This window comes from Atta colombica, unplaced genomic scaffold, assembly GCF_001594045.1.
Source record: "Atta colombica isolate Treedump-2 unplaced genomic scaffold, Acol1.0 scaffold45, whole genome shotgun sequence".
NCBI lineage: Eukaryota > Metazoa > Arthropoda > Insecta > Hymenoptera > Formicidae > Atta > Atta colombica.
In genome coordinates, this window is record NW_017259534.1 from 955,591 (window position 1) to 968,090 (window position 12,500).

Sequence of the window (12,500 nt, forward strand, 5' to 3'; positions counted from 1 at the left end):
TTCGTTAAAGAAAAATAATTTTATTTTCTTTACACGTATAAATAATTCAAAAATTTAACTCATAAGATATTTCGTAAGTAATTATAATAATAATAAATTAAAATAATAAATTAGACAAATGAATAGAGGAACATTAAATATGATCTTACGGCTGGATCTTGATGCCTAATATTTCAACATAAATTATTAAATATATTTTCTAAATTTCTTCAAATTTTTAAAAATATTTTAGATATTAAGATTATTATTATTATTATTCAATTTTTAATGATCAATTTAATTTGTAATATTAATATTCTAACTTCAATTTAGGATTGCGATTCAAGAACGGCATGCAATTTGAAGAACAGGAAAATATATAAGGTATCTAATAATTTATGTAGAAATATTATTATCGTATTAAAATCCAACCTCGATAATATAATTGGCGCTCCTTTATTTGTGTTATTCACATAAGCGGTCTAGTTTAATTTGTTAGTATAATAAATTAAAATGTATGTATAGAATCATTCCAAATAGCACATATACATGTATAGCTCCATGTCAACAGTTATTTCTCTTTGCTGCAATTTATGCGCGAAAAACGCACGAGGAGCAATAACTTTCGTTCGCGCGATCGTTAGCGTGTATTTTCTTGAGTGCAAGTGTTAAATTGATCATTGCCTCTAGCAGGCGATTAGGCGGTTAATTTTCATTTAAATGGAACGACAAGCGAGTGCTGTTAGGCATTCCACCTTTAGATCCATGCGGTCTCTTTCCCTCGCCCGCGGGCCAACTGCCGCAAAACCAAGATGCAAAACCCTTTGGAAGTTCTGGCGAAAGTTTAATTGTCTTTTGCTTGCATTCTATCTAGGATTCCGCATCGAAGGGACGACGTGCTCTCGCAGCACAATCTATAATCTGCCTGCGATAAGATCAAAATTCATTACCTCATAATACAATAAATAAGGATATAACAACTTTACATTTTTTTCTCTTATGTATAAATTTTATTAAAAGTTTTTTTTAGCTTGAAAGATTTTCAAGATGTTTAATATTAATAAAAATAAAGAGTTATTGTTATTACAAATATATGTTGAATAATGAATTATCTGTTAATATTTAGAGAATAATCAGGAATAATTTAGAAAATGATATAAACCATAAAAGAGAATGTTATATTAAATTATGTGCAAAGAGAAAAAAATAAAGATTTAAAAGTAAAAGTCATTAATCGTTTCTATTTAGTTGATAAATTCCTAAACACTAATCAATCGTAGATAAATTCGCAGTTTATTGAAATTCAACACTTCATTTATTTGATCATCGCAAACAATCGATCAGAATACATCTGCAATATCTGAGAAAGCCGGATTTACTTAGTCGACGTTAAACTTAATAAGATTGCTTTATGAAACAGAGTTTGTTCGTAATCGGGATCAACGTCGATTCGACGTAGGGCGTACACGAGTGATTTGCATATTTGTTATCGCCCCAGGCGCCGAAATCGATTAAACGGGCGGAACTAAAATTAATTATTGAAATAATTATCGGCTTCCAACCATGGCGCCATCATCGAAGCTAAATTAATGCCCAAAATACCATTAAATTTATGAAATATTAATCTCGTTGCACACAATTATTTCTCTGTATTGATTTTAGAAATAATTATAAGTACGATAAATGTAAAGAGCATTTTTTGTTCAAACGTACCATAAATACATATTACTCGCGACATTTCATGCATCTTAAGATTTTTAAGGAATGACGTTTTATATTTTGACTCGCACAGCCGCTGCAAAATATTTTCCTTGTACTGCACCGCGGACGTGTTTGGAAAATTTCAAAACTTTTCAAAATAAACGATGCCTCTTGACCTATCCCATGCGACCGGATTCTGAACGATATGAACGTCTTTGCCCCTCTAAGCTCTCTTTTCTTTTTCGTCTAGAAACAATAAACTTCTTATTTCGGTATGACATCGTTGTCGTCATCGTCTTATTAATCGGTCCGATCGATCGCAATTTCCGCGAAAGAAAGTACATTGTGACGCATATACGAAATGTTATAAATAGCGCCGACTAACGTTATCGGTATTTTGTGCAAATAATTCGTGTCTACGAATTGCGCGGCATTTGTTGTCTCGTGTGTTTTCTTCGCCAAAACTGTGCCATTGTTTGACAAGTTCCTTGCGTGTTTTGAGTTTTCCCGTAACTCCTACTTGTATCAATATTTTATCTTTGTAACTTTCTCTGTAAAAACACAAGTTTGTGTACAAGATATTTCGCGAACGAAGCTAACCTTACAATACTCCGTTTTAATATATTGCCCTAATATCTATCTTTCTGATATATGTATTATTGTTGCATATATATTTTTAACAAGGTATTTAACACAAATTAAAAATAAAGAAAGTCTTATTATATTTATCAAAAATTATTTGAAAAATAATAATCGCACTTATACAATTAAAAACAGAGAGAGAGAGAGAGAGAGAGAGAGAGAGAGAGAGAGAGAGAGAGAGAGAGAAAGAGATAACAGAAATATTACAATATATATTTATGGTAAACTAATTAAACTTTAAAATTTTAATTCTAAAATACAATCAAGAAATTCGCAAAATAATTTTGTAAATAATCTTTATCGCATAGTGGAAAATGTAATGAGATTTCTGAAATAGTTTTGTCCGATAGTTTCGACAAAATTTAATTTTGCCATGAAATATATAGTTTTTTCTTTTGAGCGCTCTTTGAACCCTTGCTAGCGCGACTCTACACGAAGATGCGCATCGTACGATCCGATTAACTCGAGGAGAACACTCGTATTCCGTTCGGATTCCGTATGTTTCTCGTCTCGGTCAACGGCGGCAGTGTTTATATAGCGCGGTGAAATTTAATTCTCGGGACCTTCGAACCCACACGGAGCCGAGTGTAAACCAATACTCATGCCCGCTTCGCTGATATCCGACATCAGGAAAATGGCGCCGTCATGGAAAAAGGGACGGAGCTCAAGAAAGAGATAATGCGCCGCTCCGAGAGACGCACCGAAACCATTTCCGTTTCTAATTTTCAGAAACCAAACGTATCGGTGTGTTCAAAGAAAACAGACACTAACCTCCAATTACCGCAATTCGTCGCGCATCCTTCCCCTCGCTTCGTTTTCAGAGAATCAACTTCCAACTATCCTGCTGCAAATTCCCATGGATTTTTTCATGGTTCGTATAAAGGACTTATAAGATTCTGTAGGACCTTCTGTAGTTACCTATAGAATTTGCGCAACATGCATATATAGGTATGTAAAACATTCATAGGAATGCAAATAAAAAAAAGAGTAATATAGATACTCACAGGAATGTGGACAGATGCTCCATGAAAATTAAAAGGTTTATAGATTAGTTTGACATATAGAGGCGTACATAAGATAAAGGAAAGGTGCCCCATGAGAACTGAAAATACCTATATGCTATCATAAGATGACGTATGTATATCTCTTCTGTCCTATGTGCACCTACATGTCAAAGGCCTTTAGTTCCCATGAGGCATCCCTTCCGCATTCCTATGGGTACCTATATCAACTTGAGAAAATAATTCGTAACTCATAAAAACTGAAAGTCACGATAATAATTAATAAACAAGGTACGTTTCACGTCGGGTAAAAAAAAATCCTAACTGCCATAAGAAAAATATATATTCATGACTGTTTTGAGTCACCACACCTTGTTTATCACGTAACTTTTAATTTTTGGATTTATAGAAAAATTATCTTAGATATTTTCGCGTGGAATTACATCAGTTGGCTGTTATATCATTTGGTATACACACTCTAATGTGCACCTCATAGAGTATACAGGGTATTTCAGAATATTTATGACTATTTTGGAACCATACAGGGTATCTCAAAATATTTGGAACTATTTTTGTGTGCAGATAGAGCGGATTAAACTGAATCGAAAAATCCTCTATCATTTTGCAATTTTTGCAATTATTATACTCAATGAGCAGAATGTCCAAAATCGAGGCATACTTGACACACTTTAAGATATCTTTAAGAATTCTTTGAAAAACATCTTTAAAATATATCATAAAGAAACTCTGAAAAATATCTTAAAATTGTCTGCGTCAATTTTACCCGCTTATTCGGCAATCTTTAAAAACCAATTATTGTGAAAATTGCAAAATGATACAGAACTCAGTTTAGTCTACTTTATCTGCACACGAAAATAGTCCCAAATATGGGACATCCTGTATATCATCATTTAAATTCGATTGCATCATTGTACGTGCACATCATTCTTTTTCTCATGCCATTCTATAAGAGCCTTTTTTTGGACTGGATACCCTAGATTTCTATGTAAAACATTGTAGAAAAATTTCCTATGTTATCCTATATATGCATGCTGCGTAAAACCCTATAGATACCTACTATCTATACAAGCTCCTACAGAATTTTATAGTCCTCTAGGATCCCATGAAAAACCCTATGAGAATTTACAGCAAGATAGGAGTCTCCTTCCTTTGGGGTGTCTGTCGAATTAACTATAGGTAACCATGGTTAGGCAAACCCATAGGAAAATTCCCCATAGGAATTTGTAAGTCTAGTTCTTCATCGTTCTCCAAATTCAGAGAATCATTCGTTATTAGTCTCATTAAAATTCACGCAGACGCGATGGATTTGCAAATACATAAACGCGTTGGCGAATACGTTTATCGAGGGATACACGAGTCGAATTTTAGCAGCAAAGTGATCGCCGGTTGCGTTTTCCGCGACGTTCGACGATTCGTGGCCTCCAAATTTTCGCGAGCTTCCGCTTGTTTATCCGCGCCGCACTGCCGAATTTCTGCACCGTGTCTCGCGGATGCAATCGGTTTATGCTCCCGCAAGTTTCCGCACGCGGCTACGATGCATGCCGCGATGCGCTCGCATAAAGATAACAAACACTGAGGCGTTGTGCACAGCGCCTGCTGTTTCTCAAACCGCTTCTGAAAGAAAAGAAAATCCGGCCGACGCAACTGATCCTTCATCTTTGGTTTACCGAAAACGTTACTTATGCTCTTTATACATGTATTACCAAACCCACCCATACCTAGCCTTATTTTGCAAAGTTTTACCTACTTTTGTAATGTTTCGTAATTAACCCACGAACTATAATTAAAAATCGCGAAAGCAATTCTACGAATTCACACATGTCGAAAGATTCATTCCGTCGCGATTGGGTTCCAAGATGTCTGAGAAGTGATTCGCGATTCAGCAAGTTGTCATTTCGGGGAGGATTTTCTCGTCTCTTGGATGGATTTCTCTGTCGCGGCTCTCTCGGGAATCTCGCCGTTAAAAGCGTAGGAAACCTGCGGGGCCGTCGATAGGATTGTGCCACGCGCACACGGCGACGAGCGACGGAAGGCAAGGGGAATGAGCCATGAAGAGAGAGAGATAGACTGGCACCGAAGCGGAATTCGAGCGAACAATTCATACCGGGTGGCAATTTCACGCGACAAGTCCCGCCATCAGCATATCAATGGACCCGGCCCGGGTAGGATTATCTGGATGTGCCGCCGCACAGTGATACTCCGCGGTTGGCACCGACAGATAGGGTTGCGCAGTTTCGCCTTTCCACCGTGTACGTAATGCGGCGAATCAATCCGCAGCATCCCCAAAGAACGCGCTCACAAGCGCCAGATTAAATGAAGACACATCTCATGCGCGAAATGACAAGGACTGGCAGTCTATTATCTCATCCCTCATGAAGACATCAATCTATTTATGTCATCTATCGATTCACTTCGATTTGATAAATATTATATTTCTCTTTATTATTGAGTGCTTCCCAATTGTAAAATCACTAGACATTTTTGTGCACACGATGACACAAATTGTTCCAATTCTCAAAATTGTTGATACAACACTATACATCTGCATTCAATCCGAGAGCTACTAATCGGCTGTGTAAACTTGTGTTTCCTAGTGACAATTACATAATGTTACTAATTGCGGCTAAATGAGATTGCAGGACATTGAGCAGTCGGCGTTTTTGCTTTATTTCATTCAGCAAGACGGAAAAAGCTACATTTAATCTAACTTTATCTGAAACAGTACATAGCGTTATTCTGTTCTAACTGAGTCGCATAATTAATTTATGCGTTTTTGTATTAAACAATTGCAAAGCATCCATTGTTGTTGCTTAATAATTTCGTCCACCTTCTAGAAATGATAAAAGTAGTCAATAAAATATTGATTTTAAGATTGACAGTCATTTCTGTTTCTCCCATGATGTATTGCCATGTCATTGAGCTATTGAACGTTAAATACTTGAAGATGGTAGCACCATATCAGGTCGTCTTTCATTCTTAAAATTGCGCGTGCTCTCTCTCAATCTCTCTGTCTCTTTCTTTCTCTCTCTCTCTCTCTCTCTCTCTCTCTCTCTCTCTCTCTCTCTCTCTTCCTCTACGATAGACGGAACGTCGCTAATATTTTGATTCGAGCTTAGTTACGTTACAATGCGACCGACTCGTTCAGGACGAAAACAAACGGTGGCGCACAATCCGGTCCCGTCGCTTTCCTCATGCCTCCCGCCGCGCGTCCCTCTTTCGACCACGAGTCGTTTATTTTTCTTGAAAACGTATCAGCCGCATTTCCTTCCTCATTGTCTGGCTTAAAGAAATAAATCTACCGGCGCGGCATCGATTCAAATCTCGCTTTGCTCTCTAGTGAAGTTTGCACGTTCTATCTGTCACTTTTTCGACTGCCATCAACGCACTCCATTTTACATCCCTTCTTTCCGGTACATATTAATCGACTAGATCCCGCAAAAATCGATAACGGAAAATTGTTCGTTTCTAGTCAATCGTAAGATTTCGCAATAATTGATAATATCACATAAAAATAGATTTACTTTTCTTTTCTCATAGAATGACTTCTTTCATGAAACGGAATCTGAACGTTATATCGCAAATATCTAGAACAATACTGTGTTTCTTACGTTGAAGCGAATTTATGACGTTAAATTGCGACTTGCGAAAACATGATTCGCAAGAACGGCTACAGAAAGGCATACTGCGTTATCAGAGATTACGTTACTAGTTGCAGAAACTGGCCACTTTGTAAAGCGTTCCGACTTTTGTTATGGTTGACAGCACGGGGGGTCGAAAAGTGGTAGGCAGGATCGGTGATGGAGCAGCGGAGAGATAATAGCCGTGGAGAAGAGTAAACGGTGAAAGCACCGGTTCTCTCTCTTTCTCCTTCCCTTCCTCTCCGTCTCTCGTGGGCGGCGTAACGCGGCTAATTCCGACTGTTTGGTTAGCAAGCATTTAAGGTTTGTCTTGGCTGTTGCTTCGTGTCTTTTAGACAGCCGATCTGTGTTCCGACCAAATGAAACGGAAGCTAAACGGCAGTGCTCCCGTGACGAGGTGACGAGCTGACGAGGTCCGCGTCCGCGTCCACGCGATTAGTGTGCCACGCGCGACGAAGGATTTGACCGGCACGGCGCAACATGGTTATTCATTCGATCGTAGGAAGCTGCTTGATCGAGAGAGAGAGAGAAAGAGAGAGAGAAAGAGAGGGGTAGGGGGAGAAAGGAGATAGATACGATAGTTGAACAGAAAAAATAGCTTTGTATATAATTTTTGTAATATTCTTTAATTCTCTAGAGACAGTCTCATCTTGTTTTATTAAAAAATGATTTTTTATTACTTTTGTTCAATGACTTGCAAGTGGAAAATTTATCGATATCTACTATTGAAAAGTTACAAGTATTTCTAATTTGACACACAGATCTCGAATTAAATTTGAAAGTGAACGTTGCAACTATGCAACCGCTCGTAGAGGATTAAGGATTATACGTTTAGATTTAATGATGAATTAAAGGAATGATCATATTAAAGAATTTTACAACAGCTGCTTTTTCTGCCGAAAGAGTAATCAATGTTCAACGTTTCCAAATTTTCACTTCTGTTACGAATCACTTCTGTAGATTGTTGACCAAACTATCATGGGGATAATGCAAGGGATCTCACATTTTTGTCTATTAACCTTCTATTCAGAGTTCATTACAAGGAGTTATCTCTGTTTATATTACTCCAAAAACAACTCGCGCGAGCGATTGATATTAAAAATCTGCACTGATGTATTTTTTTCAAGCAGTCAGGATTCAAATAGTAAATAAATAGTGTAAAATGCATCTCGCACAATGAATTCATGCGCGTCCTGGACGATGGTGCGAAAAACGTAGCGGCGCGTGGGCGTAAACAAGTAAAAGTTAACAAAACAATCCACACGTTACTGTTCGCGCCATGTGTTAAAAAATGTCGAGAACAACTCGAGCTTGCAAAATGACCATTTGCGTATTACTGTAGTCTCGTTAAATGCGCATAAAAAAGTTATTCGTAACGTTCATATCGCAAATTAGACAGGGGGAAATGACAATGTAACGAAATACGAATCGCTCATCCGAATCGACGACTTTTAATTTCGCTATTTGTCATCAACACATATCTATGTTTTCATTGTCCATTCTCGTCCATTGACACGTTTTTTTTCATGCGATTGTTGCTAAAGATTTTTTTCCCATGCGTTTCACACTAGAAATTTCGCTTTTAATTCACGTGTATTATTTTACGGAATAATTCAGTCTGTAGAAATAACAGTTTTGTTTGATTTCGGTATACCCAGCATGCTAAAGAGTTAAATATTCTAAAAATTTGGAAAATATCGGTCTCCCGATAGAAATCGAGGAAAACATCAAACGTTCCTACAAATCAGAGGATGCCGATTCGCTGTAACTCGGTTCTAAAAATTATCTATTACACGAGTCCGTCTGAAATACGTGGAATTCTCGACAACTCGCCCACGTTGTTGTTGACTGTGGTGGATAAAAAAATGGTAAACGACTCTCCGTCGAAGATGAGTCTTATAGTCGACGCGGCGTGCCGCGTGCACGCAGAGACGCGGCATTTGCTCGCGTACGTATAACGGGCACGGCATAGGACCAGGAAAAGCCGAAGGGTGGAACGTGCTCTTGCGCCGGCGGTGTTTGTTCAGCCGCAACTTCTCTAAATCTTTTGTGCGGCACGCGGAGAGCGCGGTGGTAGACTCGCGTGCACACGCGGTTACATGCGTTTCCAAGTAGCCGCTTCGTAAGTCGTATAATATCTAGTTGGCGCCAGAATGATTCAAGTATTCCCGAGTACCTATGTTACGCGTAAAAACGCGTATAGGTCTCTAATTACGTAGGTAGGTATCTACTTGAATTTATCCCTAGACTAAAGTATGATTGTTATTAAGCAATCGGAATGCGACTGGCGACATTCCTAAATTTTTTCGAAGATTTTATTTTGTGAGAAAAACATTCGTGCAGTTGGAAATACGTTGTAAGAAGCTTGTTGTTTATGAAAATACATAATATTATAAATATAAGATGTTATTATCTATATTATCTATATTATCTATATTATAATATAATAATATAAATGTGCTTATGTAATAATATAAACAATAAGTAAATATCATTTATATACATATATTATAAAAATAATTAATGTTTCTATAAATTCATTTCAAACAAGATTTTAGGACGTACATCCTTTTTTTCAATAATATGTATAAAGTTATGAAATAAGAAATTATCCCATAAACATCTTTGAATTATCCTAATATTGATATTGTTAAAGAAAACTTTGAAGATTAAAATAATCGCTAGCTATAAACACAAAAAGGTCTAGAGAATGTTCTCTATCTTAATAATTTTCTGACATCTATGTTCTATTACAAAAAGAGCGCAATATTGAAGAGTATTAAATAGTGAAAGTTTTTGCAACAAGAGACCAGTGTAACATAGTGAATCATTACATCCTTGTTGTTCATCAATGTTAAACAAAGATGAAAGATCACTGTGTTACACTTGTTGAAAAGTTCCCAGTATCTCTCTTTAGGTGATCCTATACTGTCAATAATACTGTCAGTACTAACAAATACTGACAATATTACGGACTACGTGTGGTTGATATTGATGGATTGACATAGAATAATAATTGTATGATCTGAATTTTAATTTTCGAACATTGATATCGTTTTATTAGGATTCATGTCATAGTATGTCACAATGTAATAGATAATGTACGTAAAAGTCTTTAATCAATAATGACAGTCTTCATTGGAATGCACAGTCTATCATCCGTATTCATAATCCTTCCTTATTTTAAAGATGGAGGAAGCCTCCATCCATGAAGGATTCCTCGATTTTCTAAGGCCTCCTTGTTTTGTAAACGGAATTCTCAAGTCTGCTTTCCCGAAGGAAGGAATATTTTAGGGATTTTAGTAATCTACTGAGAGCAGCATATCATAATATATACGTACCTAATATCGTAAATTACGAATAATAAAGGTTATAAAGGCATTGTTGATTAAATAAAGTCGTGATTACATTTTGCAACAATAATGAACAAAAATAAAACTAATAGTGAATTTGATTGGACGCACTCAGTGCGCACTGATGCACATTAAAACATACACAAAATAATGTAAATATATGTTTATAAATAAACATAGAAATCGATTAAATTATGAAATACTCAATACATTTTATTGTATATGTTTTATTGTATATGTATCGTTAGGTAAAATATGTATTTTATAATTTGAAATATTTGCATTTTATTTTTATACTCAAATTAAATCAGTACAACGGCTTTAATATCAGTGTAACAGTGCTTCCAATCGAATTCGCCATAATGCTTATTATACAAAGAAGAAAATGCTTTTGATGCAGTTTATTTCTGAAAGAAAAGTTATCGAAAATAATTATCGACGCGATAGAAATCTAAATTAAAAACTATCGAAAGTAAAAAGACCGGTGTGACGAATTAAATTTAAAAGTTTGCTTGGTTATGAAGGTTGCATCTCCTCCAGCTCCTCTTCAAGGAAATTCGTAATTTCCCTTGAGGAAGCTAATAACCAGAATTGGTGAAGACGTTTTTTTAAAGAACAAAACGTATTGTGTTTTTTCTTAAATATCTTTTTAAATATCTTTTTGCTTCGAATATGCTTTAAGCAGTACTATAAAAAATACATATTTAAAACATATTAAAAACATCAACTGTTTAAAACATGTTTAAAACATGTTTTTTTATCAATCCTGCTAATAAGCCTCCTTGTTTGGTTAAAGAAGGTTTATGAAACATGAAATGAAAGAGACAAGGAATCCTCAAGGAAGAACTATAAATATGAGTATGTATCTATTTTATTTACGTTTATATTACTCATAAAATGTGTTTGACTGTTTCAACGAAAAAGAATTATAAGAATTAAACGTGGAAGCTAATTTGGTCGCGTTGTGATATTCGACGGGTAGTAATTCGACGGGTAGAAATAAGCACGCAGTGGCAGGACGGATAATGGCGTCGAGCTGAAAATGTGACGTGCGGAAACGATGCCTGTTGTTGTTTTACGGCAGGGGGAGACTGAGCAAAGCGACGGCGGGTGCTCACGTTAAACCGATTTGCACATCGGATGCACTCCGATTTCTCGAGCAGCGGACAATTTCACAGGCCAGATCCCGTTTGTTCACCCTTTTGCCGCATTATTTCCTATTTAATTCACCATTCTCCTTTCAGAGAAGCTTAACTCTCATCAAAATGAGCATTTTACATATGACTGATTAATGAGTGAGTGATCACAATTATCTTTAATTATGATCGAGAAATACTGCCGATTTATAATTTATTTATACGTTGGGTTTCTTGATAACAAAGAAAATGACAGAATAAAAATTGTCTACCAACATACCATAACAACTCCAACTTCAATTAGATCACGATAAATAACAAAATATATCCAAAACTTAGCATTAAGGGCTACATACACATAACGTAAGAATGGATTCAAAGTAGAAACGTCAAATATCAAGCAGGGAGCAGCAAGCTAATCAGCGAGGCGATATGGACAGTGATGTAAAATATATATTTTTTACATCACTGAACACTGCCTGTACCGCCTCATTGATTGATTTATAACTCGCTGCTTGACGTTTGATGTTTTTAATCTGAACGCACCTTAAGATGTACCGTAAGAATGTGTCCTTTCTACCAATGTATGTAGATTAATTTTATTTATTCTTTATTTTTCTAATCCTTAGAATTCTAGATAAAGATGAAAAGTATGGAAGTTAAACCAAGATTAAAGTTAATTTATAGTATAATTAGAAACAAACATTAACCAATCATATAGTCAAGAATTGTCAACAATTTTCAGCTCTGATTAGTTAATTCTTACGGTACATCTTACGGTTACGGTTACGGAAAATGTATGCGGTAGTCCTAAGTGGCACATAGAAGAATATAAGCAGTAAGACATAAACAATAAACAACTCGAATCATTACAGCCAAGAACATAAGGTAATAACATTAATAATTAGCAAATAAAAATTTAGTAAATAAAAATTAGTAAATAAAAAAATGTTGATTTATATACTGCTGACATTTTTCTATGTGCTACTAATTTTAATACTGATAAATATTGCGAAAGAAATTTATTAA